This window comes from Dipodomys merriami, unplaced genomic scaffold, assembly GCF_024711535.1.
Source record: "Dipodomys merriami isolate MVZ:Mamm:240054 unplaced genomic scaffold, mDipMer1.0.p SCAF_2211, whole genome shotgun sequence".
NCBI classification, from domain to species: domain Eukaryota; kingdom Metazoa; phylum Chordata; class Mammalia; order Rodentia; family Heteromyidae; genus Dipodomys; species Dipodomys merriami.
Window position 1 is genome coordinate 7899 of NW_027203618.1, and position 27150 is coordinate 35048.

The following is a 27150-nucleotide window of genomic DNA, read 5'->3' on the forward strand; positions in this document are numbered from 1 at the left end:
GAGGGCTGTGGCCACCAATGAAATATCTTGTGCTTTCTTTGCCTTGATACCTTTGTCATTTCTCTTCATTTGTGTCTGGAGTCACAGATTTTCTGGGTTATTTTTCACCATTTACATAAACCAAAGTTTCTAACTTCTGAGGCTTCTTTCCCCCCTCCTCCAACCTCCAACTTGGGCTTCTTTTTTAGATAAGCAAATGTTTCTATATGAACTACAAAGAATGACATGTTTCTTAAGTCCCATAAATGTTAAGACATTTTAAAAAATTCCTCAGATGAAAGCCAAGGACACTGCCATATAATGATCCTTATTACTTCCTAATGAAAGTTCTGACTTTTCTCTAAGTCTCAAGAAAGAGATCATTGTCTTTGGTCTCCTTTTTTATTTTGTTCTTTAAATGGAGAGAGGATTCTACTGGAAGAGAAGAAAGTGTTTATCAGACTTTTGATTTCTTTTTTAAAATTTATTGTGAAAACACTGTACAGAGGGGTTACAAAGGTTACAAGGTAATGAGTGCATTTCTTATCAAGCATTGTTGCCTCCTTCTTTGTTTCCCCTTCCCATCCCTCCCCATCTCCCCAGCCTCCCCACCAAAGTTGTGAAGTTCGTTTTTGACATAATGTCTTGTACATCTCATTGTTGCAATGGGTCCACCTGTATCCCTATTTAAACAATTTGGTTTTTCCGTTCCCCTCCACAAATTATACCAACATCAAATACAGTGAAAACAGGGATTATACCTTGTGGAAGGGACATACAAAGCAACAAAGAAATTATAACTATGTTAGAAACAATCTCAAGAAAGAAAAAACATTTGAATCCTTATCTTGGGGTTCATTTCGCCTAACATCAACTTATCTGACCTTTTCTGCTTGTCTCAGATATATACTAGTAATTGCAAATAAGGGAAACCATGGGACTTATGTTTCTTTGGGCTTGGCTTACTTCACTTAATAATATTTTTTCCAAGTTTTTCCATTTCCTAACAAATGGGGCAATGTCATTCTTTGTGATGGAGGCATAGAATTCCATTGGGTATACATACCACATTTTCTTGATCCATTCATCTACTGGGGGGCATCTGGGTTGGTTCCATATCTTAGCTATGGTAAATAATGCTGCAATAAACATAGTTGTGCTGATAGCTATAGTAGGGTCTTGTTTGCGATCATTTGTGTAAATGTCCAAAAGTGGGATTGCTGGGTCATAGGGGAGCTCTATGTGGAGTGTTTTCAGGAATCTCCATACTACTTTCCAAAGTGGTTGAATAAGTTTACTACAAAGTGTTATCAATAGCTTGCATCTTGAAATTATTCTGGCCCTATTTTCTCTTATCAGAGAGAGCATTTTAAACCTAAATAGTACAGTATTTATGTAGTACTGAGAAGAGGGCAAAAGTGGGAAAGAAGTGGTATCTTTATGTACAAAATGACCTGGGACAAGGGCTGCCTAATCAGCATATCTGAGATTTTAGAAATAAGGATAATGAGAAGTGGGTATCGAAAAGGAGAGTTTTGGCTAGCTGAAATATATCTTTTTGAGTAGGCTAAAAAACTACAGACCATAAAAAGTACAAAACAACAATTAAGCTCTAGAACTTGATGTCCAGTATCCCAAATGATAGATAGTCCCAGTGCAGAAAAGTTAACTTCTTATAGACAGCTGCTCAGAGGCATTAGACTTGTGAAATGTTTGTCATTAAAAAACCTAGAGACCTGAACCAATTATTAAAATGTCATTGGCAATTTCATTCGTAAATTGTGAAAAACTGGGTTTACAAAGTATGGATTTGTAGCTGAAGCTTAGGAGGTACTGTAATACAAGATGAATTTGAAAATTTGTTCAAAGATATCAGGCTTAACGGGAACATTAAAAAAAACAAAACCTAACAAGTTGGCCTATCATGAAGAGTCTTCAAAGGTGTACACATATTCGGTTTAGGTAGTATACTTTTAAGGGAAAATTCACTGCAGAAGACTTTCTAAAAATAGAATACATGGGCTGGGAAGATGGCTCAGTGGTAGAGTGCTTGCCTTGCATTCAAGAGGCCCTCGGTTTGATTCCATAAGCAGAAAAAGCTGGAGGTGTTGCTGCAGCTCAAGTGGTAAAGTGCTCGCCTTGAGCTGAAAAGCTGAGGGACAGCACCCAAGCCCAGATTTCAAGCCCCACCACTGACACCAAAAAAAAAAAAAAGGAATGCATTACTGAATGTGGATGACTGAACTAGATTCTGCTTCCAGTGCTGTCTGCCACCAGCTCCATTTCAGAGCTATGAACACATACATGGTAGTTTGTGTGTTTAGAGCAACAGAGTGTATGGGTATGAGTAGTAAAATGTTTCAAGCAATGCAACATCTTGCATGTTTTTGACAGAGAGGTATTACCCTTTACATGTTTGAATCCTAATCAGAAAATGTAAATTCTAGATTTAAACACTAAAAGGAAAATAGAAAATGTTAAGTATTCAGGTCAACTAACACAGGTTCCTTATATTCTATCATTAGCCATGGTATTTAGGTTCTATCTTGCCAAAAGAAACAATATGTAGACTAATAAAACTACAATATTAGACCAGAAAATAAAATAATTGTGCTGATATTATATTTGTTAAATGAAAGGGTGAGTAAATTCATACAGCAATGTTATTAGTATTTTGATTAGTTTCAAGACACATCTAAACTTTAACCTTTTCTTTCCTCTCCTTTCTCTTCTCCTCCCTTCTCTTCCTTTTCCTCTCTCTTTCCTCTCTTTCTTCCTTCCTTTTTTGCTTCCTTCCCTCCTTCCCTCTTTCCCTCCTTCCCTCCTTCCTTCCTTCCTTCCTTCTTTCCTTCCTTCTCCTTCCTCTTTTTTATTTTTTTGTGTTGTCCATATTTTTACATTTATTTATTTTAAGGAATGTTAATGGTATTTTATTTTATTTTAAAACATGATCATAGTGTATAGTATTGTCATGCCTATTATAATTATTTACTCATAATTAGAAGTTACCATAAAACCATAAAATATTTTATTGACTATTTTTAGACTTGATCATTGTACTTGTCTCTAGTTTGTCTTGATAAATTCCTATCCATAAAGTTTAGATCAAAGTATAAATATTTAAAGCCCTGAAATGTACTGAAAAGAAACCGGCCTCACTGGTTATACATTTCAGAACCTTTATATAGAGATCAAAGTATTCTTTAAAGTCACTCTTACTGAAAGTTAGTGTATATATTTTTTTAAAGTCTACAGATCTGTGTTCCAATCAATTTTATCTTATTTAACTTGCTCAGCTGTAGTTTACTGATATGGATTATTTTTTAAAAGATATTCAATATAAAGTCAGTTTTGAGAAATGAATACATTAGCATAGAACAAGAAATTGAACTTTCCTTTCAGAAATAAAAATTGGAAATATGGCATCAAATTTAACCTGAGGACAAACCAAAAGAGAATATGAATTTGTAATTAATTTACTAGTTAGTGCCAAGATGGCATTCATAAATGATTCTGTTTAAGTTTAGCACTGTTGGAGTGTTTCTGCATACTCACATATTCTTGAGATGTAAGAAGCACTGAAGTGTTTGAAATGTTGAGACTGGAACATAGAAAATGTGTGAGAACCAGCTTGACAGGTGTCAGAGATTTCCTTATGAAAATCTCACTACTTTTCCCCCAAAACTACTGCAAAGAAATAGCATATAGAACTCCTTCAGCAAGGTCAGAACAGATCCTAAGAAAGGGAAGAAAGGGGGAGCTAAAAGTGTGCAAAAATCAAGGTTAATCATTCCAAAGACATAATTTTAACATTACAGATATTTGCTTTTAGTGCTGAACAAAGGTATATGTGTGTGCTTAAGGATGGGTAGTGCGCAGGTTTTTAAGAGACTCAAGACATGATTAGTATCTCTGTCTAGTGAGCATGCCACCCTTCAAAATAGCTTGTGCTATTACTACACTATGATTAACCTGTAATGCAACAGAAAAATAGACTCACACCACATTGCTTTCTATCATTCTCTGAAATCATTTTTTAGAAAGTGCCATAAGAAAAAATTACACTTCAGCTTTGGTAGTTGGGTGGATAGTTCAGTGCGTAAGGTGCAGGTATAGATTATTCGATCTAAATTCTATTCAATACATCTATTTTATTAGTAGATTATATCTGCTTTTCATATATGATGCAATGTAAAACATTTTTTTCAAAATAACAAATGGAATTTAATTTATGTTAAACATAAAACAATGTTGGGTGTAACAATGTTTGACAAGAAATGTCCTTATTACCTTGTTTATGTAACTGTAACCCCTCTGATATCACCCTTATAATAACATAATATTAAATTTTAAAAAAGTCTCTACCTCTCATGCTAAAAAATAACATCAGACCTGAGCACTTAGAGATTTCTTACAATCATTTATAAGGCAAGCGTATATTTGTAAAAAAAAAAAAAAACCAGATTGGGGAAGGTGGAATAAACAGGCATCTTATGGTAACAGGAAAGTAATTTCATCTTTTCTTCCTTAAGAATATTAATCATAACTCTTCAGGATACTATACCATTTGCAAAGAACAGATAAAGCAATGATATAATCCATAGTCCTCAAGGGATTTATAATCTCATTAGAGCATCCAAGCATAAGCATAAACAAATATATGGCAATAAAAAGAAGCCAAGGCTCAATGCCAAGAGATTTCTGTAGACAGTAAGGTTATCTGTGGCATATCAAACAGAGTGGTGCATTTAAATATAAATGAATATTTAAATGTACCTACAGTTATATCTATTTTAAAGTTCCTTGGATAGTACAGATACATATACTGAAGATAAAATTATCTTGAGTAACAAGAAAAAAAATGAAGCTATGTCTATCCAGTGATAACTTAGAGATAGTGGTTTCAGATAAGCAGGTATTTAAGTGTTCAAACCACTCTCCAAAAATGATGTCGATTACCTTTGTATAGTAATCAGAGTGAGTTTCTAGTATCACCCAGGTAGAATCCATTTTTAAAGACTTCTGTTGGAAGTGGCACTGTGGCTCAAATGGTAGAGTGCTTGCCTTGAGCTGAAGAGCTCAGGGACACTCAGGTCCAGAGTGCAAGTTCAATGACTGACAAAAAAAGACTTTCATATATAATAACATATTTATTTCAAAACTTAGACTTGTATTAATACCACTCACCAGGAACATTGTTATAAACACCTCAATCTAAGTGTTGATTTGGATTTATTTTCTGATGCTGGTACTGGGCTTTATAAGCATGTTTGCTGAGCTTTTTCTGTTGAGGCTGATGCTGTAAAAATTGAGCCATACTTCTACTTCCCAACCTTTTAATGCTTTATATTATTGTTTGCTATTTTCATTTCTCACTCAAGTCAGTTTTTAGAAGTACTGCTATTGACAGTACTATGTAGTTGAGTTCACTTTTCCCCTTAAAGACTTTGTATCATGGCCACCAATTAATTGCTAATAATTACTACTCATTCATGCCATTCAGCATTCTTTCACATCTAGTCCTTGTTGCTTTTTACCAACCATATCATCCTCTACATTACTTGAAAATGGTTGTCTGAACAACTTTCCATGTTTGCTGTGAACGATTCTTTATGGTACCATAAATAAATACTACTATCTTTTTCTTCTTTTTTTTAATGCTAGTACTGGGGCTGAACTCAAGGCCTAGGTACTATCCCTTAGCAGCCATGTTTTCCCCCAAAGCTGGCCCTCTACCTACCATTTGAGTTACAGCTCCACTTCTGGGTTTTGGTGGTTGATTGGAAATAAAGAGTTTCATGGACTTGCTCAGGCTGGCTTTAAGCTCCAATCTTCAGATCTCAGCCTCCTAAGTAGCTAGGATTACCGTGAAGATCCATTTGTGTCTGGCTATAGTCTTTCCTCTTTCCTGTTGTCTTTAGCATTCTCATGACATTTAAGAGGGCAGTAATATGAAGTTAATTGAGTTCTTTTTTTCCTAATAGTTCACTGAGGGTTGATGATATTTTTCCTAGTCCTTTTATATACTGCATATGTGCCCAGAGTCTAAAAAGACAAATAGTTCAAATTGTTTATTGAGATAGATTTAGTGCATAATTTTTAGTCTGTTAAGGTTTTGGATATCTATAACAGAGAACCAGAAATCAGATGTTTTAACAACAAAAAAAATTACCGTCTCTGTCCAGAGACTACAAGTTCAAGGTCAAGAGGTCACCAAGTAAGGCTGGTTGCTTCTGAGGACTTGGAAGACAGTGGCTTTAGAGTATTCCTTGCTTTTATAAAGCTTTTTTGGTCTGTTGCAGGATAATTTCCATCAACGCATTTTTTTACCTTCATCTAGCTGCCTAAATTTTCTCTATTAATACTACCTTAAATATTTTATTGTAAAATTCTCCTTTGATATCTCAGCTTGAAGACTTTACTCCTCAACAGAGTCTATTTTTGGATGAGGTGAGCCCAATTCACAATGATGATGTTGATGCAATAATATAGATCAATGGCTATTGAAGAATTTAGTTTGCAGGTTATTTCCTATGTTGCTATTTTTTCTCTTCCTAAAGTGCTCCTATGACCCTATAACATGCCTATAAAATGTCTTACTTTCCTATTTTTCCATACCCCTCTTTTAGCATAGACTTAAGAAACACTTGACACCAAGTTTCAATCTTGTTTTACAAAGAGCTTGAGTGATTTGAGTCAAGAGGATCTAACAAACTACTGAAACATTTCCAAGTTTCATACTGTGTATTTGTTTATGTTCCAGTTAGCCTGGTTCATGGCTCTGAATGATTATCTAATCACATTGCTACACAATATTGCAAAGTAGACAACTGCATAAGTTTTCCTTGATCGGTCATCATGGAAAATAGAATCTTGATTCGATGTGGTTCCAGATGGTGGTTTGTTTACAATAGTTCAGATTTAATCATGGTCATTATAAAGGAAATGCAAATAAATTATACAACCTTTGTGAGAATTTTTATGTTATGTGCAACTACAGGCTTTCATTAAAGGCATTGTAGAGACAAAAGTAGATTTTCTTTAGGATTTAAAAAAATATTTCTGTTATCTTCACCGTATGAATAATTTAATTTTTAAAACCAGTACCTCATAGTTTTGATTGTTATTTACTTGCTGTTCATTGCTTTGAGCATGTCAAGATGCAATATTTTTTTCAGTGTTCTTAAACCTGCTCTCCAGAAACATGACAAGTGGGTTAAGATTATTACTAGCATTGTCAATTTTTTCTGAGAAAATATTTTTAGTATATATTAGTATAAAATCTCTGTAGTTTAAAAATTATTTATATAAATTCAGTATGCAACATTTTATGCTAGCTGTCCAGAATCCTGCTCTGTATGACTTACAGAACATTTATTTTTACCACTGAAGTCATAAAAGTTGTTTTCCATATCCTCTGTCAAACTTAACTACAGGCAAAAAGCAGTAAGAAATTACCTGTCAAGGGTATAAAGTTAACCCCCCAAAATCAATGGCTTTTCTGTATGCCAACAAAAAGTATGCCAAAGAAAAGTGTGGCTGAATTTAGGAAAGTAACTCCATTTGTAATAGCCCCACAAAAAATAAAATACCTAGGAATTAACTAAACCAAAGAAGTGAAGGACCTCTATGATGAAAACTTTAAAATCTTGAAAAAGGAAATCAAAACAGAACTTAGAAAATGGGAAAAACTCCCATGCTCCTGGATTGGAAAGATTAACATCGTGAAAATGGCAATACTTCCCAAGGCTATCTACAAATTCAATGCGATACCTATCAAAATTCCAACCTCATTCTTCAAGGAAATAGAAGAGGCAATCCAAAAATTCATATGGAACAATAAGAGACCCCGAATAGCAAAAATGCTCCTCAACGGAAAGAACACTGCTGGAAGAATATCAATACCAAATTTCAAACTCTACTATAAAGCCATAGTAATCAAAACAGCTTGGTATTGGCATAAGAACAGACCTCAGGACCAATGGAATAGAATTGAAAACCCAGAAATGAACCTACAGACCTATAGCCATCTAATCTTCGATAAGGAAGCTAAAACAATAGAATGGAAGAAAGACAGCCTCTTCAGTAAATGGTGCTGGCAAAATTAGCTAACAACTTGTAGAAAACTAAAGCTAGATCCTTATATATTACCTTGCACCAGAATCAACTACAAATGGATCAAAGACCTCGAAGGCAAAGCAGACACTCTGAAAACATTACAGGATGGAATAGGAGAAACCCTAGGTCTCCTTGGCTCAGGCCGAAATTTTCTGAATAGAGACTCTGAAACACAACAAATCAAAGAAAGGTTGGACAAATGGGATTGCATAAAGTTGCAGAGCTTCTGCAAGGCAAAGGACATAGCTAGCAAGATCAATAGAAAGCCCACCGATTGGGCGAAGATCTTTAATAGCCATACAACAGACAAGGGTCTCATATCTAGAATATACCTGGAACTCAAAAAATTAAATCCCCCAACAACAAATCTTCAAAGAAACAACTGCCCAATAAATAAGTGGACTAAAGACTTACAGAGAAACTTCTCTGAAGAAGAAAGAAGGATGGCCAATAGACACATGAAGAAATGCTCAACCTCCCTAGCCATAACAGAAATGCAAATCAAAACAACATTGAGATACCACCTCTCCCCAGTTAGAATGGCTAAAATCAAGAACTCTAATAACAACAGATGCTGGAGGGGATGAGGACAGAATGGAACCTTATTGCATTGTTGGTGGGAGTGTAAACTTGTTCAACCAGTTTGGAAAGCAGTATGGAGGTTCCTCAAAAGACTCCACATAGAGCTCCCCTATGACCCAGCAATCCCACTTTTGGGCATTTACCCAAATGTTTACAAACAAGACCACACTAAAGCTACCAGCGCGACTATGTTTATTGCAGAATCATTTACTATAGCTAAGATATGGAACCAACCCAAATGCCCCTCAGTAGATGAATGGATCAAGAAAATGTTGTGTATATATATATACACAATGGAATTCTATGCCTCCATCAGAAAGAATGTCATTGCCCCATTTGTTAGGGAATGGAAAGGCTTGGAAAAAATTATATTAAGTGAAATAAACCAGGCCCAAAGAAACATAGGTCCCATGGTTTCCCTTATTTGCAATATCTAGTATATGTCTGAGTCAAGCAGAAAAGGTCAGATAAGGTGATGTTAGGGAAATGAACCCTAAGATATGTATTCAATTTTTTTTCTTTCATGCAATTGTTTCTAACACATTTATAAGATGATTTCTTTGTTGCTTTGTATGTCCCTCCCCCACAGTATAACCCCTGCTTTCACTGTATTTGATGTTGGTATAATTTGTAGAGGTGAAGGGGAAAAACAAATCATTTAACTAGGGATACAGGTGGAACCATTGCAACAATGAGATATACAAGTAGTTGTGTCCAAAACGAACTTGACAACTTTGGTGCCGGGGGGGGGGGGGTGGGAGGGAGGATGAGCAGGGATGGAGGATGAGAAGGGATGGGAAGGGGAAACAAAGGCTACAATGCTTGATAAGAAATGTACTCATTATCTTGCCCATGTAATTGTAACCACTCTGTACAATATTTTCATAATAAAAAAAAAAACCTGTGAGATATCTTGCCAGTGCTAGGTCATGCCTGCAATCCTAGCTACTCAAGAGACTGAGATTTGAGGATAGCAATTGAAAGAATGTCCAGACATGAAAGTCCATTAGATACTTATCTCCAATAAACCACCAAAAAACTACAAGTGGCACTGTGGCTCAAGTGGTAGTGTGCTAACCCATAGCTGAAGAACTGAGGGACAGCGCCCAGGTCCAGAGTTCAAGCTCCATGACCTATATATATATATATATATATATATATATATATATATATATATATATATATATATACATACATACATATATATATGTATGTATGTATGTATACATATATACATATATTTATATGTATGAATAAATGACCTCTCAAGTAGAATAAACTTCAGGTCCATAAAATCGGAGTCTGCTTCTGAGATACTTATATTTCATATATGGTTTTTATTAGAACAGTTATATTAAAATTTGACACAACTGTACTAAAGATATAAAAGCAAATTACTTTTTTTCTGACCTGTGAGGGACAAATAAAGATTGAAAAAAAAACATGAAAAAAAAGTTACAAAGAAGCACAGGAAACCATACAAACTAGGAACAGAAATGAGAATGACAGATCTGGATAAAACTATCATTTAATCCTGGGTGTCTGGTCTCTTCTCATTTAGAAGCTGAGTTGAGTCATTACAAAGTCTCCAATCTCAGGGTAGGTTGTAATTAGATATAGACCATGTTAAGTGAAAAGGGCAGTGTTTTCACTTCTGCCCAAGGATAGGCTCCACTGAGAGATGTCCCCACCGTGGCCATCCTAGAATGCCTAGTCTCCAAGTAGGACAAGGGCCATTGGCCAATGTCCTCGTGGTCCTCACATGGTTGCCATGGTAGCAGTAGAAGCATCTGTGGATGGGCCCAGAATTCCTTGACAATGATCCTCCTGGCCCAAGTGCATAACTGCCGGTGGGTTTGCCCTGGGCTCTGATTGGCCCATTTTCTCACTGATGTCAATGGCCTGACTTCTGATTGGTCCAGTTCCTCCTGATGTCACAGGCCATTGTGAGGTATGCCCAGCAGGATACATAAGAGGCAATTGCCCTCCAACTCTGTCAGTTACAGCACTGGGAGCTTTTCCTTGGTGACCCGCTGGACTAAGTCAGAGCTACTTGGTTGCTTTCTTTGGGTATGGGGGTTGTGTTTGTCTTGTTTGGGTTTGGGGATTTCATTTACTAGTCTGGGGGTTGTATTTACTTGTTAGTTTACCTTTTCGTAAGATTTATTAGTTGGCAACTTCATTGAGATCATCTTAGGTAATAGTTAAGCTTGATCACTTGTCATCTCAGCTGAAAGATGGTAATGTACAACAAAGTCTCCTTTAGCTCTTCCCCCAAGAAGGAGTTGATCACTGTACAACTTGACAGAGATCATTGACTATGGCTGCTATGGCTATGTCAATCTGGCCCATCACCGCCTCACAGACACCACAGTGGTGGTCAAAGTTCTCTGAAAGAAAGAGCTGGAAAGCCATGAGATAGAAAATGAGGTGGCCTTTGTGAAAACTGTACGTCACCCACACATCATCTGATTATTCCAGGTGATGGAGAATGAAGACTGTGTGTACCTTGTCACTGAGCTGGCCACTCGGGGTCATCTCTTGAGGTGGATCAAAAAATCCTCCTCCAGCTACCTTTTAGAGTTTGAAGCCAGGAGGCTATTCAAACAGATCACGAGTGCTGTTGACTACCTTCATGAGAATGGAATTGCACACCTAGACCTGAAGGCCAACAACATCCTATTGGATGCCAATCTCAATGTCAAGGTCAGTGAATTTGGGCTGAGTGACAGGGTGACCTACACAAATGTTCCTACACAAAATGTTCGATGGGTACCAGGTGGACATTTGGGACTTAGGCGTGCTATTGTATGTGATGACAATGAGAAAGTTCCCATTTGAGGGGAGTAATATGGCTGACATAGGGTTACAAGTCCTAGAGGCCAGTACACTGTTCCCCTTCACCTATCTGCAAAGAGACAAGATCTCCTTTCTAAACTGCTGACTGTGGACTTCAATCTGAGGCCTGCTATTGAGGAGATAATGGAACACCCATGGCTGGCTCTAGGTGTGGGATTTGGCCTGCTTCCTGATGAGCCACTGCCTGGCAAGCTGGATCGCATTGTCAGAGTCATGTGTGACATGGGGTACAATGTAGCTGGCATTGAAAAGGCAATCCAGGACAGAGAATTCAATGAAGCCATGGGCACCTACCTGCTCATCCAAGAAAACTTAAAAGAGAATGCCAGAATTGTGGAATCAAAACTGATGCTTTTGGATAGTCCATCTGGCACAACTCCTGAGGACAATCCCACCACAACTCTCCCTCCACAAAGGAGAGCCAGCTTTTTTGCAGGACATAACGCCTTCAGCTTGTCCTCAGAATTTCAGTTACACAATGATGATGATCAGTTACCTCTCAATAAAACCCGAAGTGCCAGTCTGCTTGTCTTTCCTCTCTACTCCCTGCAGAGCTACAGTTCCAGCTTAATGTTGGGCCAGGATTCTTTTAGCTGCTTGACAGAATGGAGCATTCACACTCAGTGGAAAATGCCCTTCCCTCTGGGCAGCCTTAGGGGGAGGCCACAGCCCCCAGGTGGAATATTAGACAGGGCTGGAGGAGGGTGGCTAACAGGATAGTCACCATATTTCGCAGAATCTGCTGCTGTGTGAAGGCCCCAAAGTAATGTCCACAGATTGAAAGTAAAGCTGTCCCAGAGAAAGTGGTGCAGAACTCTGAAACAGCACAATTGAAAACCACCAAACTCAGACTTTCAGGGTGACTCTAACTGGGTTGTGGAAAATCTGAGAGGTGTGGATTTGAAGAGCTGCAGGAGGAGAAGGAGTCATGCAGAAAGTTCACACTGCAGAAGTCTCTGGCCAGCATGGCCAGGTTGTGTGACAAGTGCTAGGGGATTCTCCAGCTGGGATTCCTTCCCAAGAAAGGACACTGCACTGGCTTTCCAATGCTAAAAGATAAGCTGAAAGGTGATCTCAAGCTGCCTGTACTTTCTGAGCTGGCTAATTCCACATCGATCCCTTACTTGAGTATTGTCACTTCATTGAACAACCTTTCACATTTGTCCCTTGAACACTAAAGATGCTTTTGTCCCAAATGCTGCAGCAGGTCATCATCTCACCTTTTATGTATGTTGCTTGTCTGCCTATTTACTTTCTAGTTCATTTATTTAGGTTTAAAGTGAGACCCTTGATGCTATAGGAGCCCATGGATCTGAGGGGCAAGAGGCATCCTGGACTCTGCTTCTCTTTCAGCAGTCTTCAGGTGAAAGGGTACAACTCCTGAGCACACTAGGTACACTGGCTGGGTTGGAACATAAGAGCAAATCTTCACTGGGAATGGAGAGGGACCTGTCTCCATTCACCCCATACACTGTCAGTGGTTTCTGCCCCAACTTTCCTCCTATTCAATGCAGTTTTCTGTGGGTGTGATTTCTATCTAAACCTCATCATTATCCCAACATAATACCATCATCCAAGAATCCCTTATTTCAGACTTGTTTATTTGCTCACAGTCAAAGAGACCCTATTACCTAGACAGGTTGTTTGATTTGCAACTTCTCCCCCTCCCCAGGAGCCCCCATTTTCTTTAAGGGGAACCAGAATGTTGGGTTAGCTGTGTTTCAAATAAGAGAACAGTCTGAACAACCAGAGTTCCTGTTAGACTGGCAAAATATATGAAGTAGAATGATACCCCTTCCTTCAAGGTAGAGGTGAAGAAACCTGTGAAGGAGCAGGATTCCTGAGAAAGTATGGAGATACAGTGGTGCCTGTGGATGGATGCCTGGGTGGGCTTTGCTAGTGGGTGGACCTTGGCTGGGCTGACTGTTTCTGAGCATGAGCAGAAACTCGGTAAGATTGGATGTGGCCCTCGACCACTGCGTTATATGTGTTGGCTCAGCTACCGGGGGGGGGGGGGGGGTTTAACAAGGGAGTGATGGGGAGCAGTTGGGCACACGTGGCCTTTGCTATTTGTGCTCTGAGTCAATAGGCTGAACCTGCAGAGCACACATGACATTTGTGGAAGGAAGTGAGCTGGAGCTCCTGGTAAATCAGATTCAGCTCAGGGCCATTTGGGAAGCAAATCTCCCCTCAAAGAATGAGATGGGATTCTGGTGGGCCAAAAGGAGGGGCCAAAGGACAGCCCAAGGAGGGCCAAAAGAGGGTAAAGGATGGGCACCTTATTGAAAGACAGGACTGACACTGATGCTGTATTACAACTCAGAGGAGGATGGCCAGGAAAGGAACTGAGGAATCCTGAACTCCACATGGACCAGTGTTTAGTGAAGAGGGTGGGTGGGGAGGGAAGTACTGTGAATTTCCTTGATTTCTCAATGCTTTTTCTTTTCTCTCCATGTTTGTTTGTTGTGTGTTTGTGTCTGTGCACCTGTACTGGCTCTGGGACTTGAACTCAGTGCTTTTCTCTCTGTCTCCTTTACTCTCTCTCCTTATCTTCCCCTTCTCAGCTCTCCACCCCATTCCATCTACCTTCCCTACTTTTCTTTCTCCCTCTTACATTCCTCGTATTCTTCCCCTTTCATTCTTCTCTCTCCTCTTCTCTTCCTATTTCCTCCTCCTGAAATCTTCCTGTTCCATTCGGTCTCCCTCTCTTCCTGCTCTTGAATCAGTCTCTGACAATGTTTGTTTCTCTGTCTCTCCTCTCTCTGTCTCTCTCTTTCTCTCTTTCAGTTTGTATGGTCATAGCTGGTTCTCTACCACTTGAGTCATACCTCCCGGCTTTCATTTCTCTAGTTAATTGAAGATGGAATTTCCTAGAATTGCTGTATCTGTAATCTTACAGGTGAACTTGTGGGATAGCTAGGATTACAGGCAAAAGCCTCCAGCATCAGGCAAACACATTAGACTTTGTTAGTTTGGTGTAGCAGAGGTTGTTTTCTCAGTTATTATGAAAGGGATTTGTGTACTTATGTAAGGGACAGCTGTGTGAGGGACACCTTACAAATGGTTGTGGAAGGAAGGGGGTGGTGGCATAGTGTGCAAATGGACAGGGAGGAAGGGACATGTGCACTGCACAAAGGGTCAGCGCTGAATGTTCTATTTTGGTAGAGATTCTGGGAGTCTCCTGAGAGGCCCCCAGCTGACACCCGCTTCCCCAGAGCACAAGGTTGTGGGCATGATGCTTCCTTTCCCCTGGCAGTTCCAAGGGGAAGTGTCTAGGCCTCATGGAAGAGTAGACCCTAATTTTTCTGCTGAGGAAACTGGCATGCTGGGGGAGCTGATGTTCAAATATTCAACTATTCTTTTTTTGTGGGGGGGGTCCGGTCGTGGGGCCTGAACTCAGGCCTAGGCACTTTCTCTCAGCTCTTCAGCTCAAGGCTAGTGCTCCACCACTTGAGCCACAGCACCACTTCCGGCTTTTTTCTTTTTGCTGAGGAATCGAACCCAGGGCCTCATGCATGCAAGGCAAGCGTTCTACCACTGAGCCACCTTCCCAGCATAAATATTCAACTATTCTAAATGTCACATCTCCATTTTAGGAATCACAAAGTGAATGAATTAAAATAAATTCCCTTCCTTTCACCTAGAGGTGGTGAAGGAACAGGAGACCTGAGAAAGCATGCCTATATAATGGTGCCTGTTGATGGACCCTGTCTGAGCTGACTGCCTTCCCACATGAACAGAAATCCGGTGAGAGTGGATGTGAGCCTTCATCACTGTGATGTTTGTTTTGGTTCAGCCAGGGCACTATATTTGCACAGAGAGTCAGTGCTGAGGGCCCATGCTGCCCTTGGGTGACAATGTGGGATGGGGAGGACTTGGGCACAGCAGGCCTTTGCTATGAGGGGACTGGACTCAGAGGGCTGAGCCTGCACTGCATAATGATGAGATTTGCAGAAGGAAGGCTGTGGCTCCTTGTAGACCAGTGGTGCCGCTCAGGGGTATTTAGGGAACAGAACTCTTCTCAAAGAATGAGATGGGTTTCTGGTGAGAGAAGCAGTGAGGCCAGAGTGGTCATATAGCAGGCATCTTGGTGATAGACAGTGTTGACATTGATGCTGAAGGAGAGCTGAGAGGAGGAAGCTAAGGACTCTTGTACTCTGGATGGAACCATCTTCAGTGAAGAGGAGGGTGGGCAGGGAAGTAATGTTGATTTCCATCTTGTCTCAGTCCTTTTGTTTTATTTACTTTCTTTTTGTTTGTTGTATGCATGTGTTTGTGAGTGTGTGCTGGTACTGGCACTTGAACTCAGTGATTTTCTCTTTCTCTGTCTCCTTTGCTGTCTCTTTTTTCTTTCCATTGCCTGTCTCTCTCCCCTTTTCCAGCTAACTTCCCTCCAGGTCATTCATCTTCTCCTCTTCTTCCCCTTTCCCTCTTCTCTTGTTCTGTTTCCTCTCTCTTCCTCTGCCTCAAATCTTTTTCTCTCCTACCCCTCTATATCTTTCTCTTTGAGTTTGCATGTTCATAGCTGGTGCTCTACCACTTGAGTCACTTGAGTCCAAGCCAACATTTTTCTTCTTAATTGAAAATGGAGTATGCCCAGGATGGCTTTAACTGTGATCTTCTGAGCATCAGCTTCTGGGAGAACTATGATTACAGGCATGATCCACCATCAGCAGCAATGCTTCTGACCTCGTTAACCTGGTGTTGCACAGGTTTGTTTCTCTGATTGAGAAAAGGGATTTAGGTACTTATCTGAGGGCTGTCCATCAAGGTGTAAGAGACAGCTTGAAAATGGTAGGGGAAGGAAAGGGTTGATGGATTTTGGGGCAGAATGGACAGGGAGAAAAAAACGTGCATGGTGCAAGTATGTCAGCACAGAGAGAAGTCAGAGGTTTTGTAGAGAACCTATGCATCCGCAGAGTCCTCCCACTGACACCCCCTTCTCCAGAACACCAGGCTTTGATCAGTTCTTATTTGAGGTCTTTAGGCCTCATGGAAGAATACCAGAGCCCAATTTTTTTCCTTAGCGAATCATCTTGCTAGGAGAACAGAGTTTCAAGTCTGAGAACATTCTGAACATCCAGAGCCCATTCTGAATGACAAAAATGTATGAATTAAATACTTTTCCTCCTTGTCAGCAAGAGGTGGAGAAACCTGTGAATGAGCAAGAGACCTAAGGAAGTATGAAGATATAGTGGTGCCTGTGGATGGACCCTGCCTGAGATGACTGCATCTGGACGTGAGGGAAAATTCGGTAAGATTGGATATGTCCTTCCAGCACTGGGTTATTTGTATTGGTTTAGCCAGGGCCATGAGATTTCCACAGAGAAGGTTTGGTGCAAGCTCCTGCTGTCTGCCCTTGGGTGACAAGTGTGTGATAGAGAGGATTTGGGCACACCTGGCTTTTGCTATGTGTGCACTGATGTGAGGAGGCTGAGCCTGTAGAGAAAACTGATGAGATTTTCAGCAGGAGGTGGACGGGAGCTCCTGTTGGATCAGTGGTCCAGCTCAGGGCTATTCGAGTGCATATCTCCCCTGAAATAGCAAAATGGGATTCTGGTGAGAGACCAAATAAGGGCTCCATGAGGGAAAAGATGCGTACAGGGTAAATGACTGGGTGGACACTAAATGTAAAGGAGAAGTGACAGGAGGCAGGTTAAGAAGGGAGCTGAGGAATCCTGAATTCCACATGGGCCGTTCTTCAGTGAAGAAGGTGGGTGGGAAGGAATTACTGTTGATTTGTAAGATGGCTTTAATTTTTTCCTTTTGTATGTTTGTTGTGTGTATGTGTTTGTGAGTGTGTGCTGCTACATCTCAGTGCTTTTATTCTTATGCTGTTTCCTTTCCCTTCTCTGTCCTCTCTCCACTTTTCTCACCTTCCCCCTGCCTTGCCCCGCCATCTCCCTTCCCTTGTTTTCATTCCTCCCATACCTACTCCTATTCTACTTCTCCTGTCCCTCTACTTGTTCTCCTACCCTCTACCATTTCCTCTCCCTCTCTTCCTGCTCTTAAATCTGTCTCACTCTCTTTCCCTCCCCCTCCCTCACTCCTTCTCTCTCTACACATCTCTCCCTCTTTCCCTTTCTCCTTCTCTGTCTTTCTCTTTCTTCTCTCAGTTTTCATGGATATGTCTGGTTCTCTTCTGTTTGAGTCACGCTTCCAGGCTTGCATTTCTCTAGTTACTTGAAGATGGTATCTTCCCAGCCTTGCTGTAAATGCAGTCTTCAAGTTGTCAACTTGGGAGATAGGTAGGATTACAGACAAGAGCCTACAGCATCAGGGAATGCAATTGACTTTGTTAATCTGGTGTGGCAAAGGTTGGTTTCTCTATTTTGAAAGGGTATTTGTGTATTTATGTGAGGGACAACTGTGTATGGTTCACCTTACAAATGGTTGTGGAAGGAAGGCAGTGATGGGTTGGTGTAAATGGACAGGGAAGGATGACTTTTTTGGAATCACAAAGTGATTAAAACATACTCCCCTCTTTTCAGCTAGAGGTGATCAAGGAACAGGAGACCTGAGGAATTATAGAGATAAACTGGGGCCTATGGAAGGACATAGCCTGGATGGACTTTGGTTGTGGATGGACCACACCCATGGATGGACCCTGCATGGGATGACTGCCTTCCCACAAGAAAAAAAATTGTTAAGATTGAATATGAGCCTTCACACTACAATATTTGTATTGGTTCACCTAGGGCATTTAGAATTGCACACAGAGGCAGTGCTGAGGACTGATGTTGCCTTTGGGTAACAAGTGTTTGATGGGGAGGAGTTGGGAAAATCTGGCCTTTTCTATGTGTACAATAGGTCAGGAGGCTGAACCTGCAGAGGAGACTAATGAGTTTAGCAGCAAGAGGAGGGCTGGGGCTCCTGGTGGATCAGTGGTACTGCTCAGGGCTCTTTGGGGAGAGCAGATCTCCCATGAAAGAACAAAATGGGATTCTGGTGAAAAATTCAATGAGTGCCACAAGAGGGAAAAGATGGGTACATGAGAAATGACAGGGTGGACACTAAATGTAAAGGAGAAATGACAGGAGCTGAGGAATCCTGAATTCCACATGGACCATTCTTCAGTGAAGAAGTGGGGTGGGAGAGAATTACCATTGATTTCCATGATTTCTCAATCCATTTTCTTTTATTTTTTCAGTTTTGTTTGTTGTGTATATGTGTTTGTGAGTGTGTGCTGGTACATCCATGCTTTTTTCTTATGCTCTGTTTCCTTTCCTTCTCTGTACTCTCTCCACTTTTCTCACCTTCCCCCTTCTGCCCTCTCTCTTAACCTTGTTTTTATGCCCCCCATAACTACTCCTACTCTATTTCCCCTGTCCCTCTTCTTATTCTTCTCATGCCCTCATTCTCATTCCCTCTTCTCATGCCCTCTTCTCATTCCCTCACCTTCTCTTCCTGCTCTCTGGTGTTCCTTATCTCTCCCCTTCTCCCTCTCTGTCTTTCTCCCTTTTTTTCTTTCTCTTTCAGTTTTCATGGTCATGTCTGATTCACTGCTTGAGTCACACTTCCAGGTTTGCATTTCTCTACTTAATTTTCCCAGACTTGCTGTAAATGCAGTCTTCTAGGTGGCAATTTGTGGGATAGGTAAGATCACAGGCAAGAGCCTACAGCATCAGAGAATGCATTGGGCTTTGTTAGTCTGGTACGGCAAAGGTTTCGTTCTCTCATATGAAAGGGATTTGTGTACTTTTCTGAGGAACCACTGTGTGAGGGTTACCTTACAAATCGTTTTGGGAGGAAGAGGATGGTGGGTTGGTGTAAATGGACAAGGAAGGTTAACTTGTGCACTGTACAAGTGCATTGAAAGGTGTTAGAGTCTTAGTAGAGATTCTATGAGTCCCCAGAGAGGCCCACAGATGACTCCCCATTTCCCAAAACAGCAGGCTTTGGGCATGGTTCTTCCTTTCCCCTGGCAGTTCCCAGTTAAAGACTAAGCCACATAGAGGAATTCAGAGCCCAGTTCTTCCCCTTACAGAACCAAAGATCTAACTTAGCCAAGTTTTAATATTTGAACATTCTGAAATCAAGAGTTCAATTTTGGAATGACCGAGTGTTTGAATTAAAATACATTCCCTTCCTTTCAGGTAGAGGTGGTCAAGGAACAGTTCAACTGAGGAAGCATGGTGATCTACTGTGCATGTGGATGGATGGGGCTGGATGGACTGGGGTTGTGGATAGATCACACCTGTGGATGGACCCTGCGTAGGATGGCTGGCTTCCCACAAGAACAGAAATTCAGTAAGATTGAATATGAGCCTTCACTACTAGGATATTTGTATTAGGTCAGCCAGGGCATTAGATTTGCACACAGAGGCAGTGCTGAGGAGTGATGCTGCCTTTGGGTGACAAGTGTGTGATGGGGAGGGGTTGGACACACTTGGTGTTTTATATGTGTACACTGGGTCAGGAGGCTGAGACTGCAGAGCAGACTGATGAGATTAACATCAAGAAGGAGGGTTGGGGTTCCTGGTGGATCAGTGGAAATGCTCAGGGGTATTTGTGGAACAGAACTCTTCGAAAAGAATGAGATGGGTTTCTGGTGAGAGAAAAAATAAGGGCCAAAATAGGCCAAATAATGGGTACCTGGTGCAAGACAGGGTTGATACTGATGCTGCAGGAGAGCTGAGAGCAGGAATGTAAGGAATCCAGAACTCCTCACCAATCAGTTTTCAGTGAAGGGTGGGTGGGGAGGGAAGTACTGTTATGTCCATTATTTTTCCATACTTTTTATTGTCTTTCTTTTAGTTTATCATGTGTATGCATTTGGGAGTGTGCTGGAAGTAAGGCTTGAAGTTTGTTCTTTTCTCTTTCTGTCTCCTTTCCCTCTGTGTCCTTTCCTTGCAGCCTCCTTCTACTGTCTGTCATCTCTCTTATGCCCACATTCCTTGACTTCCCCTACTCTCCTCCTTCTAATCATTTTTTCTCCATTTTCCATTCCTTCTAACGAGCTCCTTTCTCCTGAATCTGTTTCTCTGTCTTTATGTATGTGTGTATGTATGTATTTTTCTCTGTTATTCTCTCTGTTCATTTGAGTTCTCTTTCTCCATCCCTCTCTCTCCCTCCCTCAGTTTCTCTCTCTTGGCCATGGGCATGTTTCTCTCTAGTATTCTCCCAGTGGAGTCACACCTCTAGGTCTGATATTTCTACTGCGTTGGACATGGAGTCTGCCCAAGCTGGCTTTATCTGAAATCTTCTCAGTGTCAGCATGTGAAATAATTAGGGTTACACACATGAGCCTTCAGCCTTCAGTTGGTTTCTTTGTTTTTACAAAGGAATTTGTGTACTTGTGTGAGGGACAACTTACAAATGTTTGGGGAAGGAAAGGGTGTTGGTTTGGGCTGCAAGTGGAGAATGGACAGGTAGAGAATTACATTTTCACAGTGCTAGGGGGTCAGCCCTGAGAGGTGTCTGATCTTAGTAGAGATCCTGTGAGTCCCCAGAGAGGCCCTCAGCTGACACCCCCTTCCCAGAGCACCAGGCTTTGGGCATGGTGCTTCCTTTCCCCTGGCAGTTCCCAGGGGAAGCCTATAGGTCTCATGGAAGACTAGTAGGGCATGATTTTTGTCCTCATGGAACCACAGTGGGGAGAAAACTGAGTTTCAAATATTAGAACACTCTAAACTTGCAAAGGTGATGTCTGACATTACAAAGTATACAAAATAAAACATTTTTTCTTCCATTCAACTAGAGGAGAGAAGCCTTGGAAGGAAGCAAGACACCTGAGAAACCATGGAGTTACAATGGTACCTGTGGATGGACCCTTCCTAGGACATAGAGAAATTTGGTAAGACTGAATATGACCCTTTGCCCCAGGATTATTTTGCTGATTCATCCACAGGCATCAGACTTTCCACACAGAGGTACTGCTGAGGGCTGATGCTACCCTTGGGAGACAAGGGTGTGATGGGGAGGAGTTGGGCACACCTGGTCTTTGCTATGTGTGCACTGGGGTCAGGAGGCTGAGCTAGCAAAGCCAACTGAGGAGGAATTCACGAGGAGATGGGCTACAGCTCTCGTCAAATCAATGGCCCAGCTCAGGGGTATTTGAGGAGAAGAGCTCAGATCAAAGAATGAGATGGGTTTCTGGTGAGGGAAGCAATGTAGGCCACATTGGGCAAAGGATGGGCAGCTTGCTGATAGACAGAGATGGCAGTGATACAGAAGGAGAGATTTGCGGAGGAAGCTAAGGAATCCCGAAGTCCTTAAGGAGCAGTGTTCAGTGAAGAGGCTGGGTGGGGATGGAAATATTGTTGATTTTCATAATGTCTCAGTGTTCTTTCTTTTCCTTTTTCCTTTTTGTGTGTTTTTCTGAGTATGTGCTGGTACTGGGCTGGCTATCAGTGCTTTTTTTCTCGTCTTTCTGTTCCTTCTCCTTCTCTTTCATCTCTTCCCTTTTCCCATTGTTTCTTGCTTTACCATCTCTCTTCCATCCTCTTCTTCCACCACATACCATCTCCTACTGCACTTCCCCTTCCCTTCTTCCCCTCACCTCCTGCTTCCATTTCCTCTCCCTCTCCATCTGGTCTTGAGTCAGTCTCTAACCCTGTCATTTTCTCTGTCTCTCCTCTTTGTCACTCTATTATTCTCCTTTTTGTGCTTTATTTATTTGATTATTTATTTGATTAGTATTTATTTTTGGTCATGGGGCTTGATGTCTGGGTCTGAGCACTGTCCCTGAGCTCTTCAGCTCAAGGTAAATGGGTCTACAACTTGAGCCATAGCACCGCTCTGGATTTCTGGTGGTTAATTAGAGATAAGTATCTCATGGACTTTCCTGCCAGGGCTGGCTTTAAACCTTGATCCTCAGATCTCAGCCTCCTGAGTAGGTAGGATTATAGGTGTGAGTCACCTGCACCTGGTGAGTCACCATGAACATGATGTACAGAGGGGTTATATAAAAGAGTGCATTTCTCTCTGGGTGCTGGTGCATCCTAGTTACTCAGCCTTAGGATCATAATTCCAAGCCAGCCCAGGCACAAAAGTCCTTATAAGACTCTTATCTCCAATATCCACTCAAAAATTTAAAGGAATCATGGCTCAAGTAGTAGAACAGTAGCCTTGAGCCATAGAGGATCAGGGACAGTGGCCAAGCCCTGAGTTCAAGCCCCACAACTGACAAAAAAAAGAGTGTATTTGTTTTTAAAGATTGTTATCCCTTCCCTCGCTCTGTCATTGCCACTCAAAAGTTGTATTGTTCATTTTCACCATAGGGTCTAGTAAGTAGTGCTGATCTAATCCATTATTCTGATTTATACCCCTTCCTCTTCACCCTATCACTTTCCCTCTCCCTGTTCCACGCTCCCATGCTTCTTTTTACTTTCATGATCTTTTTAAACTGTCCTTTGTTTTCTTTTTTTCTAATTTATATAGTGAGAGAGTATTTGCTTTTGTGAGACTAGATTATTTCATTTAACAAGATAACCTTTCATTCGATCTATTTTCTAGCAAAGGAAGAGAATTCTACTCTGTTTATGGCTAAGTAATACTCTGTTGCCTATATAATATTTGATATAATGTCTATAAGTATGTTATACTAATGTATTTAGTATATTTCTTTAAGGGGGGATCTGGTCGTGGGGCCTGACTCTGGGCCTGGGCGCTGTCCCTCAGCTTTTCAGCTCAAAGCTAGCACTCTACCACTTGAGCCACAGCTCTACTTCCGGCTTTTTTCTTTTTGCTTATCGGGTACTGAGGAATCGAATCTAGGGCCTCATGCATGCAAGGCAAGCGCTCTACCACTGAGCCACTATCCCAGCCCCTGTATTTAATATCTTTATGTTTATTTATCCTTGTGATGATGGTCATTGAGGCTATATTCATGATTTGATTGTTGTGTACAATGCTAATATAGTTGTGAGTACAAAAATAGCTCTGTGGTAAGTTCTTATTAGTATGTAGCCATCGTATGGCTGTATTGTATGGAAAATTTCATTTCATGAGGCATTTCCCTGCTGATTTCCATTGTCATGAACAAATACATTCCTACCAGTATCCTGGCTACATTTATTATCTCTTTTCTGGAGATAGAATGTCTATACTCATATATTCCTTCATGCAATATTTTTCTGTTGTTGTACAAAATTATGTGGTTTATTATGACACTTCTACACACACACACACACACACACACACACACACACACACACACACACACACACAGAACATTTTGATCCTATTGTCCCCTCATCACCTTCCCTTGTCTCCACTTCATACTTATCTGATTCTTCCTCCACAAAATGGTCTCTCAATTAGGTTCCTATCTTTTCATTGAACTTATCAATCTAGATTCTACATAGGAGAAAAATATGTGATATTTTCTGTCTGCCTTACTTTAACATGATGATAGCCAGTTTAATTCATTTTCCTGCATATGTCATATAATTTCATACATATTTATGGCTGAAGTAATACTCCATTGTATTAGCATGCACCTTTTTTTATCCATTCATCTGTTGATGGGCACTTAGGCTGACGTACAACAACTCTTCACAAAGGGACAAAGGCCAAGCACACCTTTTGGTGGGGAGATGCAAAATCCACTCTTGAAGATAAGTGGGCTTTTGGGTTTTTTCCTTGTTGTTAGTATTGGGGCTTGAAGTCAGAGCACCTTGTGTGTTTTGTTGTTGTTGTTATTGTTAGTACTAGGGCTTGAACTCAGAGCTTGGTGCTCTTTCTTACCCTATACCCACTCAATACTGGTGCTCTATCACTGCAGCCACACCTCTATTTCTAGCTTTCTACTGATTGATAAGAATTAATACATCCCTTTGATTTGTCGACGTAGGCAGGCTTTGAACCTCAATCTTCAGATCTCAGTCTCCTGAGTACCTAGATTATAGGTGTGAGCAACCAGTATCAGGCTCACGAGAATGTGTGTTTATGGGTTTATTTATTTTTATGTAGTTGTGTAAAGGAGTTTCAATTCCACAAGGTAGATTATGAATGTAATGCATCATGATCAAAGTCACCTTTCCATCCTTCTATGCTGTCTTTCCCCATGATGTGAGTTTTGTGATCAGATAATATCCTTTTACTTTTCAGCAAAAGGCTTTTAGGGAGGATGGCTTATGCCCTGTCTTTTGACAATGCTTATTCCTTGATTCTTTGTCTTTTGTACTGTCCTTTTATAAACAGAAGAATTAGGTTGTCTCTCGCTATCCTCTGAAATTTGTCACAAGTATTGAAATTCTCTGGTTTACAGAGAATTCACCCACTTTGTCCCTTTACCCACTTTGTCTCTCAGTCTTGTAAGTTCATGGTACCCCAAATAGTTCATCCAGCTTCCCTGAACTTCAGACCTATAGAACTAAAGTTCTTTTTTAGGCCTGTGATCGAAATAATTTCTCACATTTTCTTAAAAGAAATGTTCTCATTTCCTGCCTTATGAAATGATAATCCCTCTGTACAACACTTTAAAATTCAATGTGTGACACACACACACACACACACACACACACACACACACACACATTCCTGAGAGAAAATAATATTTCTGGTGCCACCATAGGCCTGTAAGTATACCTGTTGGTAAAAGAGAAAATACTAGGTTACTAGGACTACCCTTGGTACAAGAATCCACTTCTGCACTAATTCTCCTCACTTGGAAACTCCTCACTTGGCCACTGCATAGGTTAAAGGATCTGGCCTTCACTATGATATGTATGGGATTATCTCTGGTTTCTGTTTTAACCTCACAAGAATTTGGCAGTAGTCACAACTTGCAGAGTGCTGAATTTGAGGAACAGAAATGTGAAACCAAACTTTAAGCTTCTCTTTCCATCAGCAGAGCCATTTCCAGGAATCAAAATGTCTGGAAGGCACATTGGCAAAGTTTGCCTGTGCATTTGTGATTGGTGAGAAGACGAGATGGCAACCCAGGTAGGGGTGCATCTTCTCAGTGACTAAAGAAGTCGCTTCAACTAGAGCATGGCTTTAGGCAGACCCCGTACTTTATACCCACGATTCATGTCTTGCCCACCTCTCAGCAGCTCCCTTCTTCTGTTCATCCTGAGCTGTCCCACACATTGCCCCATACAGAGACTTAGTGTCTCCCCCTCCCACCCCTTCTAACCACAATCCTCAGATTTCAGGCCCCTGTGTAGTGTCTGGCCTCATATAAGATATATCTCCTATTAAACACCAAGAAATGAAAAAAAGCCAAAAGCTGATTTGTGGAGCCTAGCCTTGAGCAAAATATCTCAGGGATATTAACTGGGCCCTGAATTCAAGCCCTATGACCAGCACCAAACAACAAAAAAAGCTCAAGTGGTTGAGCTGTGGCTCAACGTGTGAAGCCCGCTTGCCTGTTTAAAAACAAGAACCCTCAAGGAGAGACACTAGGACTTTAAGAATGAGATATGAATCCTGCACTGAAAAAATGAAACAAACAAAAGACCCAGAATAAATGAAAATGCAGGCAAGAAAAAGAGCCAATTAAAGGTTTTGAAACTAGCACCAGCATGAAAGTCCATGAGACTTGTTTGAATGTGTGCCAGTCATGCACTTGAACTGGAGTGTTTTGCTCCTGGCTAGGAGTCTACTACTCCTAGTAGTTAATTGGAGATGAGTCTTATGGACTTGCCTGCCCGAGCTGGCCTCGAACAGCAATCCTCAGGCTTCAAGCTTCTGTGTAGTGCCTTTGGCTTCCCATAGGACTCTTATCTCTTCTTAAGGACCAGAAAATAGACAAACAGAAAAAGTCATGGGGGGAAATGTCAAATTGTAGGAGCTGCAAACCTTGAGGAAGAAAAACAACTAAACTGTTAAGAAGTGAAGGAGAAAGGATGGAAATAGACCAGACTCAATCTTCCACGGGCAATGACTATTAATTGAGATAGAGCAGCGAGGAACAGCCTTCCCACAGGCTTGGAGACTGTGTGTCAGAGCTGGGACAGGAGCTAGGTTTTATGAAGTCTGAGCAAGGAGGCAGCTAATGAAATAGCCACTAGGTCAAAGGCGGGGTGGGTAGGCCCACAGTGGTGGAATGCTCACAGCTGGGCTTAGAGTGATTGTCCTGCTGGAGTCAGGCAGTCGGCACTTATCTTTGGTGGGTTGCTGGTATCTGTATGCACCTGGGAAAATAGGGGGGGAATCAATCCTTCATATTCCATCTTTGGATACATAAAAAGAATTGTGCTGAGAAGGGAGCAACATGTTATAGCAAGAACAAAGCAGAGTCTTATCACAAACAAAAATAGTGGGCAGGAAGTGAGTTCAAGCCCTGGGGCCAGCACCATAAAAATAAAAAAGGCAGAATTTCACCTGTGGCTAAAGCTGTAAATCCAGTAACCTTGAGGGGTAAAAAATTAGTACAAATTGCAGGCCATGATTCCAAACCCTAGCACTAGCTCCTAAAATTTTAACATTTTTAAAAAGTCAAAATTTCTGCTTTGGCTTAAATTGTAGATTCTGCTATTCTTGAATTTAAAAAAAAAACTTAAAAATGAATAGGATGGTCAGGCCCTCACTTCAAGCCCTGCAAGTGACAAAGTGGCAGAGCAGAAGTCACTCCATCTGAGCATGAGTAATGAGCTCCCTCTTTAAGACAAGGAATGTCTTACATAAGGTCTTAAACCCCTTTACAATCTCAGCATGTCGGAT

General features: G+C 41.0%; 1 long non-coding RNA gene across 1 annotated transcript; it reads left to right on the top strand.

Moving 5' to 3' along the window:
* The first annotated feature begins 10666 nt into the window (after positions 1-10666).
* On the top strand, positions 10667-21333 carry LOC138835004 (uncharacterized). Its single transcript, XR_011374330.1, has 6 exons — positions 10667-10749; positions 11161-11385; positions 15183-16250; positions 16677-16792; positions 19635-19788; positions 21239-21333. It is a non-coding gene; the product is annotated as an uncharacterized lncRNA (long non-coding RNA).
* The last annotated feature ends 5817 nt before the right edge of the window (positions 21334-27150 follow it).